This window comes from Drosophila bipectinata, unplaced genomic scaffold (genome assembly GCF_030179905.1).
Source record: "Drosophila bipectinata strain 14024-0381.07 unplaced genomic scaffold, DbipHiC1v2 scaffold_282, whole genome shotgun sequence".
NCBI classification, from domain to species: domain Eukaryota; kingdom Metazoa; phylum Arthropoda; class Insecta; order Diptera; family Drosophilidae; genus Drosophila; species Drosophila bipectinata.
This window is the reverse complement of record NW_027222934.1, coordinates 1-17,765: the sequence shown is the minus strand read 5'-3', so window position 1 is coordinate 17,765 and position 17,765 is coordinate 1. Positions and strand designations below refer to the sequence as shown.

The 17,765-nt window shown below is 34.6% G+C and overlaps 1 long non-coding RNA gene and 2 pseudogenes across 2 annotated transcripts; all 3 read right to left on the bottom strand.

The window, feature by feature from the left end:
• Positions 1–4,539: 4,539 nt before the first annotated feature.
• Positions 4,540–8,431, bottom strand: LOC138927486 (uncharacterized). 2 transcript variants are annotated; one of them, XR_011443975.1, is made up of 3 exons: positions 8,273–8,431; positions 7,316–7,680; positions 4,540–5,120 (listed from the first exon to the last, which is right to left on the bottom strand). It is a non-coding gene; the product is annotated as an uncharacterized lncRNA (long non-coding RNA). The 2 variants fall into 2 exon arrangements; XR_011443976.1 differs by lacking the exon at positions 4,540–5,120 and adding an exon at positions 6,473–6,643.
• Positions 8,432–11,014: 2,583 nt separating this feature from the next.
• LOC138927485 (uncharacterized) lies at positions 11,015–14,244 on the bottom strand (annotated as a pseudogene).
• LOC138927487 (uncharacterized) lies at positions 14,244–16,609 on the bottom strand (annotated as a pseudogene).
• Positions 16,610–17,765: the final 1,156 nt, after the last annotated feature.

Genomic DNA, 17,765 nt, shown 5'->3' with positions numbered 1-17,765 from the left:
ACGCTTACTCAAAATTTCTAGTAGTAAAAGAAATCCAAAATAAATTAAATATCGAAAATAAAGTAATGGAACTTCAACATTTTCCACAAGCAAAAGTAATAATGGCCTATAATGAACGGAGCTTTACCTCGGCCCAATTTAAATCTTTCGCAGAAAGGTGCAATTTAACTTTACATTACGCAGACCCGAAGCACAGCACGTCAAACGGACAGGTTGAAAGGGCACATTCTACATTAACAGAATTAGCTCGATGCATTAAAGAAGAATTTAATTTAACTGACTTTTCCGAAATAGTAATTAGAGCCGCTCAAGAATATAATCAGAGCATTCATTCTACAACGAACCAAAAACCTTTTGAGGTACTATATAATAAAATAGAGCACGATAACATTCCTGAACTTTTGAAAAATACTCAAGAGAAAATGTTGGAAACACATAATGAAAACAGAAAAGAAAAAGAATATCATGTAGGACAGGTAGTCTATGAAAAGAAACACGGGGAAAGAAATAAACTTAAAACCAGATATAAAAAACAAATAGTAAAAGAAAATTTAGCCAACAAAATAATAATCAACAATAGAAATAGAATTATTCACAAAGATAGTATAAAATTCTAAGTATTTATATATCATCCTTTTTTTTCTTTCCTTTCCCAGAAAATGTTTTATCAGGTGCTCATACAACACCTTACTTTATTAACAAAATCAGAAATAATTGACTATACAAGCAACGAATATCTTCTATTTAAGGACAATAAAGACGTATTGACGTACGATTCATACGCAGATTTATTCCATGTAACTAACTTAAGCTTTTATAAAGAAATAATAAATTTGGAATCAGATAATATTAAAAGGGATACTAATAAAAGGTCACAATGGGAAATTAAATATGACATAAAAGTAATCGAACTAATTTTATCGCAATTAATATCAACTAGATCAAAAAGAGGGATAAATGAGTTAGGCGTGTGGAAATGGTTAGCTGGAACTCCGGACCATAATCATTTTATTACAGCTCAGAATAAAATTAATGAATTAATTGAAAACAATAATAAGCAGTCTATTATCAATTCCCGATTATTCAAAGAAATAGAATCTCTTTCCGATGATTTTAAAAAAGTATTTATTGATCAAGATCTACCACTTCGAAAACATCGCTTGCGATTATTAACATTTGATCTGCAAAATTTAATTGACACAATCACTCTAGCAAAAATAGACGTTTTTAATACCAAAATTTTAAACAATGATGACATCTTGGAAATATTAAAGCATGAACAAAAACCAGTAATTATAGCTGATTTAATGGACATCTCTTCTTTTAAAATCGCATTACATAAAGAACTTTTAATAATTTATATAAAATACCCAATAATAAAAAACAGATGTGAAATATATCACGCTAGAGCGATTTCCCAAATCGATGGTAAACTAGTATTAAGCAATCAAATCGCAAAATGCGAAAATATTTTTTACGAAATGTCTAATTTTAAGAACGAACTTTTTAATAATTATTGCACTCTAAGTAACAAAAAAACTTGTTGTTCGTAGGGGGGCGTGGTTGCCGCAAAAGATTCCAGGAGTAGAAAGGTTGAATAAAAAGTCGGAGGCGTCTTCCAGTGAATATAACGCGTTCAGCTTTATTGGGCTGCTTACATCGAAAACTGGTCTTAACTTAGCAAGAAAACAGGCCACGGTAATAGAAACAAGAAAGGAAAGCTAACTTCGGGCGGAGCCGAAGTTTATATACCCTTGCAGTTAAACCTTGATATATATCGCAAACATCGGATATAGTTGGCCGATCCTTATGATTACAACATAATAAAAGCAATTTACTAAAATACAAAATCTAAAAAAAGTCCCAAACTTCTATCTTCAAAAATACGAAAGTTGATATTTCTACCAAGTACCATTTTCGATCGTTCAGTTATATGGCAGCTATAGGATATAGTCGACCGATCCTAATGAAATTTGGTAGGTCGGATCAACTGGCCAATAATAGAATCTGTATTAAGTTTCACCTTTCTATCTTCAAAAACACGAAAGTTGGGTCGTTTCCGATCGTTCAGTTATATAGCAGCTATAGGATGTAGTCGGCCGATCCTAATGAAATTTGGTAGGTCGGATTAACTGACCAAAAATATAATCTGTACCAAGTTCCAGCTTTCTATCTTCAAAAACACGAAAGTTGGGTCATTTCCGATCGTTCAGTTATATGGCAGCTATAGGATATAGTCGGCCGATCCTTATGAAATTTGGCATGTCGTAATGTTTTGCTAAAAATAGCTCTCAGGTCAAATTTGAATTCTCTAACTCTAAAAACACCAAAGTTATACCATTTCCGATCAATCAGTTATATGGCAGCTATAGGATATAGTCGGCCGATCCGGGCCGTTCCGACTTATATACTGCGTGCAAAGGAAAGAAGGGTGTGTGCAAAGTTTCAAGTCGATAGCTTTAAAACTGAGAGACTAGTTCGCGTAGAAACAGACAGACAGACAGACGGACAGACGGACAGACGGACAGACGGACATGCTCATATCAACTCAGGAGGTGATCCTGATCAAGAATATATATACTTTATAGGGTCGGAGATGTCTCCTTCACTGCGTTGCACACTTTTGGACAAAATAATGATACCCTCTGCAAGGGTATAAAAATAGACATCATACAAGATGGTGCCATTCCTATAAATGGGAACAATATTGTTAACAACTCCCATTTAAACGGTTCGTTTTTAATAACATTTAATGGTACAACTAAAATTAATAATATCTCATATACCAATTTGGAAAATAAAATTCTTGAATACGTAACTACTACGAACCACTTCAAAAATTATGAAATATCCGATTACATATTATCAAATAACTCTAATCTTTCTTTAGATAATATAAACATTTTAAACCCTTTCGTTAAAATAAAGAATACTAAAATATCACTTACCTTTATATTATTTTTTTATATATATATTTTTTTTATTTTAATTATTCGTTAAGATGATTAAAAATAAAAAATTAAAATAATAATTAATTATTAATTAATGAATAATTTATTAATTATTTATTAATTTTATTTATTTTATTTTTATTCGTTACTAACACTAATGCGGTAAAATCATATCAATGTATTGGGGTGCCGATCCCTGCTTTAGATAAATTTTTTGACTCATGTGTGCCTTGGAAATATCCGTCCGCTTCAACAAATCCTCCTTGGTTTACAAGGTCCCTTACTAACTTCAAAAATAAAAAAAATAAGCTTTTACTTAAATATAAAAAAACCTGCAGTAGTGTTGATTTCTCAAGATACCTACTAGCTCGGTCGAATTTTACCGTGCATAACGCTGAATGTTATAGGAATTATATTGACCGCTGCCGGATAAAATTTACTCAGGATCCAAAGCAGTTTTATAATTTTGTAAACACTAAGCGTAAACACGTATCTTTTTCACCCCAGGATCAGGCCATTGCCGATCTATTCGCAGAATTTTTTCAAACAACTTATTCTATTTACTAAAACACTTAAAATTTAACATTCCTAATAGAAGGACTCGAAACTTTAGTCGACTGTTCCTTAGTCGTTGTAGTTCAACATATGCACTGCATGACCCTTTTAGGGTATTATGTTCGAACTACAATGGTCTCTACTCTATAACATCTCTTTCCTGTCCCTCAATTAATAATTAACAAATAGCTTAATATATTCTAACAAATCGTTTCTTGAGCGCCCCTCGGTCGTCTGGGCCTCTAAGCTTTATGATGAATACAGGAATGCTAGCTGATGCTCTTGTTGATGCACAAGCCATTTTCAACTTCTGAAAGACCGGTAAAAAAAAAAAAAATATATATATATATATATATATTTAATTCTTTCACTTATTATAAAATATTATTATAAAAAATTTTTTTTAACCAAAAAACATCGGCCTGAACCAGAAAAATTCAAAATATTAACCAAGAAATTTTTTTGACAGAAGTAAGAGATCATTTAAGGGGATCATTTAACGATCCATTTTAGAAGGGGGAGAGTTATCCAACCTTTCGCTTGATCTTTGGCTCAATTATCCAACCCATAAATACAGGCCACTTATGGCTTTCCACTTATATATTTTTATAAACAACAATTTCAAACTCTGCATTTGCCTTCGGCTTTGTCTTTGGCTCTGAGGTCCGATCTCGGTTCCCCATAAACAAATCAAAATCAAAAGTAAACATCAGCTTCCCTCCGAAGCCCAATCAATTACTCCTTTTGCGTTCCATGTACCCACCAAATTGCATCGATCCGCTTAATCGAATTTCACAATAAGATGCGACAGTTTCATCTTAAGCCTCTAATCTAAACACAACTGATGGCCGAGGTTCTTTGGATCAGATTTAGAATTAGGAAGTCAGTCCTATTTTGACCGAGACCGCGAACGGTTGACAAAAATATTTAAGAGAAATCAAAAGTGTCTTGTAATTGTTACGTTTAATAAATAAAGGTTTAACACCAAGTTGTGTAATTAAAAAATAAAATTAACATTTTTTTAATTCACCGAACTACAAACAATTTAACTTGCACGTTCTTTCCCACCGACAAAAGGATTTTCGATCTGCTCCGAATCTCCACGGACCAACAATCGGCTGAAATAAATACCAATTACCCATGTATCCTTCCATTGCGTTTGAAAATCCTAACTTCCATGAATAAGATAACTTTTCTGTATTTCTTGAATGGTAAAGTGTTTTTTCCTTCTTATTAAATGGGTCTAAATGAGATTTTCGGACCCATTGCTGCAGGCGAAAGTATTGCGTTTGTTCGCTAATTATGTCACTTATTATAATATAACGGCAAAAAAGTTGTGGATAAATTCCCGAATTATCGTGACGTATTACTATTGCAGATGGTAATGAACAAAGTTGACGACAAAGTCGAAAAGATACAGTGCAATTTCTTTGAAATGTTCGATAAAGCGGATCTTGATGCACTAAAATTTCGGATATTTTATTTGAATATATGAATGAAAATATAATATTTGCAGATGAGCCAGCATTGTATCTTCCTCCAAAAGTGAACCCTCACACTAGGTCATCACGATGGCATGGATCACTAGATATATATTGTTCGACATTCAATATTCTATCCCAGAAAGAGAGGGAAGTGATTAGAATGTTAGAATTAGTAGCTAATTGCTTGTAAAGAAGATGTTGGATGTTGATAATTCATAGGATTCTGAGCTCTACCTTGATTTAAGTTTTGCTGCAATTCCTGTCGAAATTGTTGTTGATTGAAATTATTTGGTTGTCTATAGTTACTTTGCTGATTATAACTTTGTTGATTATTTGTATTATAAAAGGAATTATTTCTTTGGAAATTATTATTTTTTTCAGGGACCGTAAATAATGATTATTGTCGCTATTTTTAAATGAATAAATCAATCACTTCCAATCAACATAGAACAAGCTTGACTAGCACGTTTTTATCCTTTAAGGATACACTATGAATATTCTTGATGATTTTTAATTTTTAATTGTTATATTTACTCTTCTATGGTTAAACATTATTTTTGATCGAAAAAAATAAAAATCACAAATAATCATTAAGCTTGAACAAAAAAAATAAAACTCAAAAATAATGAATACTCGTACTTTTTATTTTTTCTGGATCAAAAATAAAACTCACAAAGCGAAAACTTTTGATCGTTTAAGGATATGGCCAATATTGTCCTATGTCCTTATAAAGGGACCCTAGAGCAATAATTGACAACAACAACAACAAAAATACATTTTACCAGCAGCAGCAGATATACACAATTACCAACACAATGATAATAATGATAATCATCATAATGATCAATGTGATAAAACTTACCTTAGGCCGAAAGCGTACGAGAAGAGAAAACAAAAGAAGACAGCGGAAGCGCACGCGCTTAGATCTATTTTTAGTAGCGCTATCTTAGTCTACCAGGTCTATGCATATGAGACGGCGTTTCCCATTCTGGGCATTTTTGCGGGCGTTTTTGGAGCAGAAATTCTTTCATTCTTCCAGTTGTTGCTGGTAGCGTTTGCCATCAACGGTTACACTCGGATTTAGGAGCTCATACCAAACGATTCCGCCTGATCCGGAAAACGCTCAGCATGGCTTTGCGGACGAAACGGTTTGGCCGAGATTGGGATTTGGCCGGCTGGGCTGGGAGAATATAGGATTTTTTGAGTTGTGGGTTTTGAAAAGAGGTCCACATTGCAGATTGAGTGACAAGGGAATGGACAAACGAGAATTTCAAAGAGAATTTCGCAAGTCAACATATTTTAGATTGATACAGATGAAGCCTGCTCAACCTCAACCTCACCTCGCTCTTGACCGAGCTTTTAAGTAGCATTGAGGTCGATGCTGAAGAGGAAGCTGACGATGATGGGCAGCAGGAATTATTGAAAGGATATGCTGAAATTGATAGTTACAGCCCGAAGCTCCTAGGCGCTGATATAATGCAGTACTGGAGTGAGAAGCAATTTCAGTACCCGAATTTATATCATCTTGCTAAGGTGGTGCTCGCGGTTCCAGCTACCCAAGTTAGCGTAGAGCGCGCCTTTTCTGCGCTTAAAATAATGCTAACCGACCAAAGGTGCAACTTATCGAGCGAGTCGCTGTCAAAATTGTTATTCCTAAAATTTAAATAAAAATTATAAAAATACATAAAATTCATAGTATGTCTTAAATGCATAATAAATTGAAAATTAATGTACCTAATTGTTTTACTGGTTGATCATTATGATGATTATCATTATCATTATTATCATTGTTTTGGTAATTGTGTATATCTGCTGCTGCTACAGAGCGTATGTAACAGTTGACCTTATATTAAATAATTGCAACAAACACAAACAAATAAAGCATTTTTTTGTTGTTGTTTTTGTTGTCAATTATTGCTCTAGGGTCCCTTTATAAGGACATAGGACAATATTGGAAATATGCCTAAAGGATCAAAAGTAATTGCTTGGTGAGTTTTATTTTTGATCAAAAAAAATAAAAATCATGAATATTCATTATTTTTAAGTTTTATTTTTTTTGTTCAAGCTTAATGATTATTTGTGATTTTTATTTTTTTCGATCAAAAATAATTATTAGTCTTGATTTAAAAAATTCAAAATCGTTGAGTAATCATTACAAAGTTATTTTAAATATATTACTTATAATGATTACGGTCTCTGATTTTTTTGATAATTTCTCCTGTCTTGTCTGTTTTGATTTGAATTATCTTGTGATTTAACTTTATCAGAACAAGAATCTAAACGAGAACAAGAATCTCGTTGTACTACTTGTTTAAGTTTACTTACTGTAGATATGTCGTGCCTTGCTAATGTCATGAATACATATTTTACAGTATTATTCATGGCATTATTATAAATCACTAGCGACCCCGGCAAACGTTGTTTTGGCCTTTTTTGTTTTCTGTAAGGGCTTGCTGTTTTTTCTTCATTTATTTTGGTTAATAAATGTTTTTCAGTATTTCAAGTACATCCAGTATTTTCACGTACAACAAAATTCCCCTCGCCAATATCTATCAGTTGTTTAGAGAAAGGATGAATCCTGAAGCATTTGATCGCGCATATTCTTGGTCAGTTCTTTTTCAACATTACGCCACAGTTGCGATGATTTTAAGCAAGCCTTGAATTCATCAGCGTACGTTAACCGTGAACACCTGAAAGGAGTAACAAAGGCCCGTAAAATAGTTTATCATTGTTCCTTATATCCCTAAATGACCAATCCAATTCCTCAAGCGAATTTTTACGTCCTATAGTGCATTCATCCAAAATATGGGCACTATGCCCATAGACGATTGTTTTTATGTTGCACACTGCATCTGGATTATTTTGAATGTTCAATGACAGCTTAAGTGCTGAATGAGCTGTTATGCCTCCATCTAATAAGGTTGCTGCAACGCCAGTAGATGCAATGGCCAATGCGTTGCCAATTTTTTTTAAATGGTAACTCGGCCGGAAGAAGCGAAATAAGGAATGTTCACTTTGGAACTTTCACTTTGAATGTTCACAATAATCACTTTGGAATAAGCAGAATTTTCAACAGGCTCTTACTGGAATGCTAGTCGAAGAAATTGCCCAGATGTGAATCCTCGATAAACTTGTTGCCGTTGTTAGTTAATTCTTCTTCTAACTATTAATCTGTGCGCTTCTCTTCTTTGAAAAGTGGTCTTTGTTGATTATGTTCATCTCGTGCATCTTTCGATTGTGATTCACGTAACTGCGCCATGATTACACGCTCCTTTTCATTACCTTTATAAATTTGTTCTCCTGATCTCGTATTCTTCTATCTCGCGCAGCTCTAGAATTGACTGTTTGATGACTAAAATTGGCCCAATTGCGTTTTCTTGGCATTGGTGACTGTAGATAAGTAATCGGCGGACCCCTATTTCAGGGGCATATGACACAAACATAAATGTACAATACGTTACGCTCACAGCCTACTTATTGTTATTCATTAAAGCAGCCATTTTGGAGGAGTATAAATCCCGTTGTCGAACGGGATAAAAAGTATCCTATGTCCGTCTCCTGGCTCTAAGCTACCTCCCTACCAATTTTCAGCCAAATCTGTTCTGCCAAATCTGTTCTATTTAGCATTAAAGTGGGCTACTAATTTATTTTAACTTTTTTGGGTCTCAGGATTTGGGTCTCAATTAATCGAGGTGACAAGAAAATGTGGAATTTTCTGTGAAGTGGGTTTCCATTTAAGAATGGTTTGGTTGAAAATATTTGAATAATTGAATTATAATTTTTATTATTATTTTTTTCATAAAAATTTAAAAAATATCTTATTTTTAATTATTATTATAAAAATTGAAAATTTCCTGCCTGACGACAAAAAATACAACGTCATTAAAAATTACCCAGTCTAACATGATGCGGACAGTGCTAGACGATTCGTTGCATTCTGCAACTACTATAGACCTTTTATCAAAAATTTTGCCAACTATGATCGTCACATAAAAAGATTATGTAGAAAAAATGTAAAATTCGAACGGACAGCTGATTGTCAGCATGCCTTCAATTCCCAGATTTCAGCAAAGAATTTTGCATAATAACGAAGCAAGTAAGCAAGCATGTGGAGCAGTTTTAACTCAAAACAAAAATGGACTCCAACTTCCAGTTGCTTATGCATCAAGATCGTTTACTAAGGGTGAAAGTAATAAAAGTACAACAGAACAAGTATTTGCAGCAACTCATTGGGCCATAACTTATTTCAGACCATACTTTTATGGTAGACACTTCACTGTCACAACAGATCGCAGACCATTAACATACTTGTTCTCAATGGTAAATCCAAGCTCAAAGATAATGAGCGTATGAGACTTGAATTAGAGGAGTACTAGTATAATTTTACAGCCGAATATCTGAAGGGTAAAGACAATTTTGTAGCGGATGCGTTATAATAACCATTCAACAGTTAAAACAAATGGATCTGTAAAGAAAGTCACTACAAGATATCAGAGAAGTGTCCTTGACTGTACAAAATATGCTGTTTCTTTAAAAATGGTAAGAAAATTACTGCAAGATATGACGTTAGCGAATTATATACCAATGGAACTCTTGACTTAGGACTTAGGACATTTTTTCCAAAGGCTTGAAACGCAAGCCAGTATAAATAAAATCAGTCAACTCAAAGTGGCACCGTGGGAAAATATCTTTGAACATGTTTTAATTGATTATTTTAAAAATATGGGCAATAAAATATTAATTTCATTGAGAGTAGTCGTAAACAATAAAAAAAGAAGCACTATTGTCTACATTCCATGATGATCTAATACAAGATGGTCCCACAGGCATTTCAAAAACCATGGCCAAGGTCAAAATACATTATTATTGGAAAGGTATGACTCAAGATGTTACTGAATATATGTGAAAAGGTCCAAAAACTTTTATTGAATACATACGTTCACATATATCGGTTGTTAAAACTGATTGGGACATATAGATCCAATATTTCGTTTATTGGTTCAACACAACCCTATCTGTGGCACATGACTATTGTCCATATGAACTTGTTTTCGGTAAAACAAACAGTTTACTTAATCATTTTAATAGCAAAAATAACATAGAACCTTTATATAACATAGATTTATAAAAGTAGAATTATAACAAGAAAGCAAAGCTAACTTCGGGCGGAGCCGAAGTTGATATACCCTTGCAGCTAAAACCGGATATATATCGCAAACATCGGATATAGTTGGCCGATCCTAATTAAAAAAACCAATTAATTACAATAAAAAATCTAAAAAAAAGTCCCAAGCTTCTATCTTCAAAAATACGAAAGTTGATATTTCTACCAAATACCATTTCCGATCGTTCAGTTATATGGCAGCTATAGGATATAGTCGGCCGATCCTAATGAAATTTCGTTGGTTGGATTAACTGACCAAAAATGTAATCTGTACCAAGTTCCAGCTTTCTATCTTCAAAACACGAAAGTTGGGTCGTTTTCAATCGTTCAGTTATATGGCAGCTATAAGATATAGTCGTCCGATCCTTATGAAATTATGGCATGTCGTAATATGTTGCCAAAAATAGCTCTCATGTCAAATTTGAAGTCTCTAACTCTAAAAACACCAATGTTATACCATTTCCGATCAATCAGTTATATGGCAGCTATATAATATAGTCGGCCGATCCCGGCCGTTCCGACGTATATACTGCGTGCAAAGGAAAGAAGGGTGTGTGCAAAGTTTCAAGTCGATAGCTTTAAAACTGAGAGACTAGTTTGCGTAGAAACAGACAGACGGACATGCTCATATCAACTCAGGAGGTGATCCTGATCAAGAATATACATACTTTATAGGGTCGGAGATGTCTCCTTCACTGCGTTGCACACTTTTGGACAAAATAATGATACCCTCTGCAAGGGTATAAAAAGAGCCAGAATTATGTTAGAAGAAAATAAAAGAAATAATAATGAATTATATAATAAAAAAAGTAAGAAACGTAGATATATCGGTAGGAGACAAAGTCAAAAAAAAAAAAATGTTTAAAATAAAATACTAAATATATTTTTAAATACATATAGTGTTACATTTACACATACATGTGCTTATACATGTGCTAGTAGTGCTTTTTAACGATATTACCCATTATATTATTTCATCGAAATGAAACATATTGAACAATTTTAAAGAAAATCATAAGTTCCAATCATCTTGAGAAATAGTTCCATTAGCGCTTGAATGAAACAACTAACTAGGAAACATATCAAGCACAGCCATACCACAGCGTCGCTATCATTATATTTCCTTGGACTAGGGTCACAAGCCATTGGTTCTGTACGACCAAAAAATATTATAACTATGCTGATAGAAATAAATAGTTTAGCCATATATATGCACGTTCTTTCCCACCGACAAAAGGAGCTTCGATCTGCTCCGAATCTCCACGGACCAACAATCGGCTGAAATAAATACCAATTACCCATGTATCCTTCCATTGCGTTTGAAAATCTTAACTTCCATGAATAAGATAACTTTTCTGTATTTCTTGAATGGTAAAGTGTTTTTTCCTTCTTATTAAATGGGTCTAAATGAGATTTTCGGACCCATTGCTGCAGGCGAAAGTATTGCGTTTGTTCGCTAATTATGTCACTTATTATAATATAACGGCAAAAAAGTTGTGGATAAATTCCCGAATTATCGTGACGTATTACTATTGCAGATGGTAATGAACAAAGTTGACGACAAAGTCGAAAAGATACAGTGCAATTTCTTTGAAATGTTCGATAAAGCGGATCTTAATACACTAAAATTTCGGATATTTTATTTGAATATACGAATGAAAATATAATATTTGCAGATGAGCCAGCATTGTATCTTCCTCCAAAAGTGAACCTTAACACCAGGTCACCACGATGGCATGGATTACTAGATATATATTGTTCGACATACAATCTTCTATCCCACTCCGATATCTTTTTCATATTGAAAAAAATGTAAACGACTCCAGAGATTGTGGTACATATATAAAAAATTATCATTTGATAGTTGTACTCTACTACAGGACGTTCCAAATGACATTTCAGATTCATTGGCAAAGCAATTATTGGCACAGCGTTAGCATCGAAATCGCTAATAAAGTTACACTTGCAATGTATACCAAAATAAACGCTTCGGTTCATTTCGGGCATGCAGGCAAAATTTTGCCAGCTTGGTTCGGGGCGAGCATAATTCCAAATTCGACAGCTCCTTATTTCAGTAGAAAATGCAAAATAGGCTCCATGCTGGCCAAAAGTGCTTAAAGGTTCAGACAAATTAGCGGCTCGAAGATATATTATATATAAACGGGTCGTGATTTTTCACACCGGTTTCTTAGCAACATTGTTGTTGGTTGTTGGCTCCCACTTCTAACACGGCAAGTATAATCAAGAACCTGCATATCTTCAAGTTTAGGTACATTTGTCATTCGCATTAACACATGATAGTCTATGTCCGCTTGGGTAAAAGTGACTCCTAGAACTGAGTGCCCATATAATTCTGTTCTATACATACGAACCTCGAATGGGGTATAAACATTATCGTGAATAACATTTTCCACATCCTCCTCTGGATCATCTAAATCAGTACCGCGAGGAAAAAGTTGGATATTTGATTCATCACTAAAAGTCTCACCAGCCGAAAAATTCATTTTTAATTTTGAAATATATTGAAAAGGTTCAACAATTTCTTGAGTTTTTTGCCAGATAGCATTAGCGGTGTAGGCATTAACAACCAGAACTTGAGTAGTCGATTCTTGTTCTGGATACCACCAGTATTGACTTTGCTTATGACTTCGAACCGAAAGTAGAACTTCATCCGATTTAAGACGTCGTCTTAGCTCTTGAAGAAGCTTGTCTGTAAAAATAAGAGTATGCATTGCGTCGGCTGACTCAAATTCAATCTGCCGTTCTTGGTCAAGGTCAAAACTCTCCATACGCATATTAAATGTTGAGCGAACTATAGTTTAGGCCCTTCTCTGGATGCAGACGCCGAGCAGTCCCCATACCATATAAAATAAACAACTACTAAGCTTCCAATATGCATGCAACCAATTATTTATATGCTCTAAGCCTCTGCGGCCGAAGAGTAGACATTTTGCTCTAATCTATTCCTAAAATTGTCAATATTCAAACAGGATTCTGACTCCGCCCGACATTGTGATTTTGGTATATACTCCCACTCCGCATTAAACTTATTTAGAATATCACACAATTAATACAGCACCATTGTATCGTAGTCGGTCCATTAATGTATTCAGTTCATTACTGTTAATATTAATCTAAAGGTAGATGAAATTATTTGAAGCATCCTTGCGATGACATTAACGTCCATGTCATCAAAGAGGTTCCAGAGACAGAACTACCCTTTTAGTAAGTCGTACCAAAATGGGCAAGCTGTACAGTTGTCTTGCGGTGGTATACAAAGAGTGTTTCAATAAAGTTGACTAAACCTCTCCTTGGTTTTTACTAGCTTGCTACCTGATAAAGTAGCAAAAAAGTTTTCTGCCAATCTGCATATTTTAAACCTTTCCTGGGCTTGGGATAATGTTTATGTGTGTATTGTGGGTTCAGTATCTTCAATTTCCAGCCGGCGCACATCAACAGTTACAGCAATATCGGCGCAAACATAAAAATTATCACAAACCTTTATTGGAGAAAAGAAAAAATTTGTATCATATTTATTTTATGTCATATCTATTAAATGGGACTGAAAAAAAAATTTTAATTATAAAAAAATGCTCTGTTCGTATCTACGTCATTTATAGTTGAAATGTTGATGTTGAAAGAAAATGCCAAATGAAAATGTCAAAATGTCAGAAACGAAGTCATGCCACCCAAGAAGTCGAATTTTGGTCGTAGGGTATAAAAAGAGCCAGAATTATGTTAGAAGAAAATAAAAGAAATAATAATGAATTATATAATAAAAAAAAGTAAAAAACGTAGATATATCGGTAGGAGACAAAGTCAAAAAAAAAATGTTTTAAATAAAATACTAAATATATTTTTAAATACATATAGTGTTACATTTACACATACATGTGCTTATACATGTGCTAGTAGTGCTTTTTAACGATATTACCCATTATATTATTTCATCGAAATGAAACTATTGACAATTTTAAAGAAAATCATAAGGTTCCAATCATCTTGAGAAATAGTTCCATTAGCGCTTGAATGAAACAACTAACTAGGAAAACATATCAAGCACAGCCAATACCACAGCGTGCGCTATCATTATATTTCCTTGGGACTAGGGTCACAAAGCCATTGGTTCTGTACGACCAAAAAATATTATAACTATGCTGATAGAAATAAATAGTTTAGCCATATATATGCAACTTTCTTTCCCACCGACAAAAGGAGCTTCGATCTGCTCCGAATCTCCACGGACAACAATCGGCTGAAATAAAATACCAATTACCCATGTATCCTTCCATTGCGTTTGAAAATCTTAACTCCATGAATAAGATAACTTTCTGTATTTTCTTGAATGGAAAGTGTTTTTTCCTTCTTATTAAATGAGTCTATATGAGATTTTCGGACCCATTGCTGCAGGAGAAAGTATTGCGTTTGTTCGCTAATTATGTCGCTTATTATAATATAACGGCAAAAAATTGTGGATAAATTCCAGAAATATCGTGACGTATTACTATTGCAGATGGTAATGAACAAAGTTGACGACAAAGTCGAAAAGATACAGTGCAATTTCTTTGAAATGTTCGATAAAGCGGATCTTGATAAACTAAAATTTCGGATATTTTATGTGAATATATGAATGAAAATATAATATTTGCAGATGAGCCAGCATTGTATCTTCCTCCAAAAGTGAACCTTTACACTAGGTCACCAAGTTGGCATGGATCACTAGATATATATTGTTCGACATACAATCTTCTATCCCACTCCGATATTGAGAAAAAGGTAAACGACTCCAGACATTGTGGTACATATATAAAAAATTATCATTTGATAGTTGTACTCTACTACAGGACGTTCCAAATGACATTTAAGATTCATTGGCAAAGCAATTATTGGCACAGCGTTAGCATCGAAACCGCTAATAATGTTACACTTGCAATGTATTCCAAAATAAACGCTTCGGTTCATTTCGGGCATGCAGGCAAAATTTTGCTAGCTTGGTTCGGGCCGAGCATAATTCCAAATTCGACAGCTCCTTATTTCAGTAGAAAATGCAAAATAGGCTCCATGCTGGCCAAAAGAGCTTAAAGGTTCAGACAAATTAGCGGCTCGAAGATATATATAAACGGGTCGTGATTTTTCACACCGGTTTCTTGACAACATTGTTGTTGGTTGTTGGCTCCCACTTCTAACACGGCAAGTATAATCAAGAACCTGCATATCTTCAAGTTTAGGTACATTTGTCATTCGCATTAACACATGATAGTCTATGTCCGCTTGGGTAAAAGTGACTCCTAGAACTGAGTGCCCATATAATTCTGTTCTATACATACGAACCTCGAATGGGGTATAAACATTACCGTGAATAATATTTTCCACATCCTCCTCTGGATCATCTAAATCAGTATTGCGAGGAAAAAATTGGATATTTGATTCATCACTAAAAGTCTCACCAGCGGAAAAATTCATTTTTAATTTTGAAATATATTGAAAAGGTTGAACAATTTCTTGAGTTTTTTGCCAGATAGCATTAGCGATGTAGGCATTAACAACCAGGACTTGAGTGGTCGATTCTTGTTCTGGATAACACCAGTATTGACTTTTCTTATGACTTCGAACCGAAAGTAGAACTTCATACGATTCATACGAAGACGTCATCCTAGCTCTTGAAGAAGCTTGTCTGTAAAAATAAGAGTATGCATTGCGTCGGCTGACTCAAATTCAATCTGCAGTTCTTGGTCAAGGTCAAAACTTTCCATACGCATATTAAATGTTGAACGAACTATTATTTTAGGCCCTTCTGGATGCAGACGCCGAGCAGACCCCGTACCCATATAAAATAAACAACTACTAAGCTTCCAATATGCATGCAACCAATTATTAATATGCTCTAAGCCCTGCGTCCGAAGAGTAGACATTTGCTCTAATCTATTCCTAAAATTGTCAATATTCAAACAGGATTCTGACTCCGCCCGACATTGTGATTTTGGTATATACTCCCACTCCGCATTAAACTTATTTAGAATATCACACAATTAATTTACCATTGTATCGTAGTAGTTGTCCATTAATGTATTCAGTTCATTACTGTTAATTATTAATCTAAAGGTAGATGAAATTATTTGAAGCATCCTTGCGATGACATTAACGTCCATGTCATCAAGAGGTTCCAGAGACAGAACTACCCTTTTAGTAAGTCGTACTAAATGGGCGAGCTGTACAGTTGTCTGCGGTTTGTATACAAAGAGTGTTTCAATAAAGTTGACTAACCTCTCCTTGGTTTTTACTAGCTTTGCTACCTGATAAAGTAGCAAAAAAGTTTTCTGCCAATCTGCATATTTTAACCATTCCTGGGCTTGGGATAAATGTTTGTGTATTGTGGATTCAGTATCTTCAATTTCCAGCCGGCGCACATCAACAGTTACAGCAATATCGGCGCAAACATAAAAATTATCACAAACCTTTATTGGAGAAAAGAAAAAATTTGTATCATATTTATTTTATGTCATATCTATTAAATGGGACTGAAAAAAAAATTGAAATTATAAAAAAATGCTCTGTTCGTATCTACGTCATTTATAGACTTGAAAAGTTCTGAACCGTTTAAGCCCAAATTTTTACCCATTGTGTCTACTTTTGATGTTGAAAGCTTATCTGCGTTTGCGAATATATCAGTTTTTTCGCGTTTCCCGTTGCCTCTACTTTTCTATTTAGGTAGACAGCTAAGAAGAAAATGTCAAATGAAAATGTCAAAATGTCAGAAACGAAGTCATTAGAAACGAAGTCATGCCACCCAAGAAGTCGAATTTTGGTCGTCTTTCCCGCAATACAAAAGAAAAAAGACGTAACATTTCGAATAGGACTGATGAAGAGCGGGCCTCCATTCGAGAGACTGAGCGGCTGAGAGCCATGCGGATGCACAACGCGGAGACAGCAGAAACGCGAGCAGCTAGGCTTGAGCGATTGAGAGTTAGGCAGTCGCGTTCTGCAGCAATCGATTTGATTCGGTATCAAAATAATGAACGCAACAGGGGAAGGGTAGCTGAAGCGCGTTTACAGCTTGCAACAGATCGAAACCTGCAATACAATTGTCTTGCATTCCGATATAATCCAACTGTTGATTATAGCTCGAATCGCAATGTCGTTATTGGCTGGATGAATCAGGTCTGCACATACTGCCAGGCTCTCAAATTTAACAACGAACCAAAAGGATAGTGTTGCGCTTCCGGGAAAGTGAAATTGCCTCAACTTGAAGCACCACCAGAGCCTTTGCACTCTCTATTAGCTGGATCTACTGCTGAATCGAAGCATTTCCTGTCGAATTTCCCATGTCGAATTTTCCCATGTCGTCAGTTGTTTCATCAGTACATTGTCGATATGTATGCAAAAATTGAAACAGAACGTTTGCTGTTCCTTCGATTGAATCAGACAAAACTTCGGTCCGAGGAATATATCCCTTTGAAGGATGCTGTGATGAATGACAGTAATACAACCAACCTTGGAAAGCTCACGATTTTGCCATCCTCATACATAGGTAGTCCTCGAAAATTATTCTTTTTTGTTTGTCTTATTTCTTATGCGTGCAATCACAATATGCCGCAGCGAAACGTGGCAGGG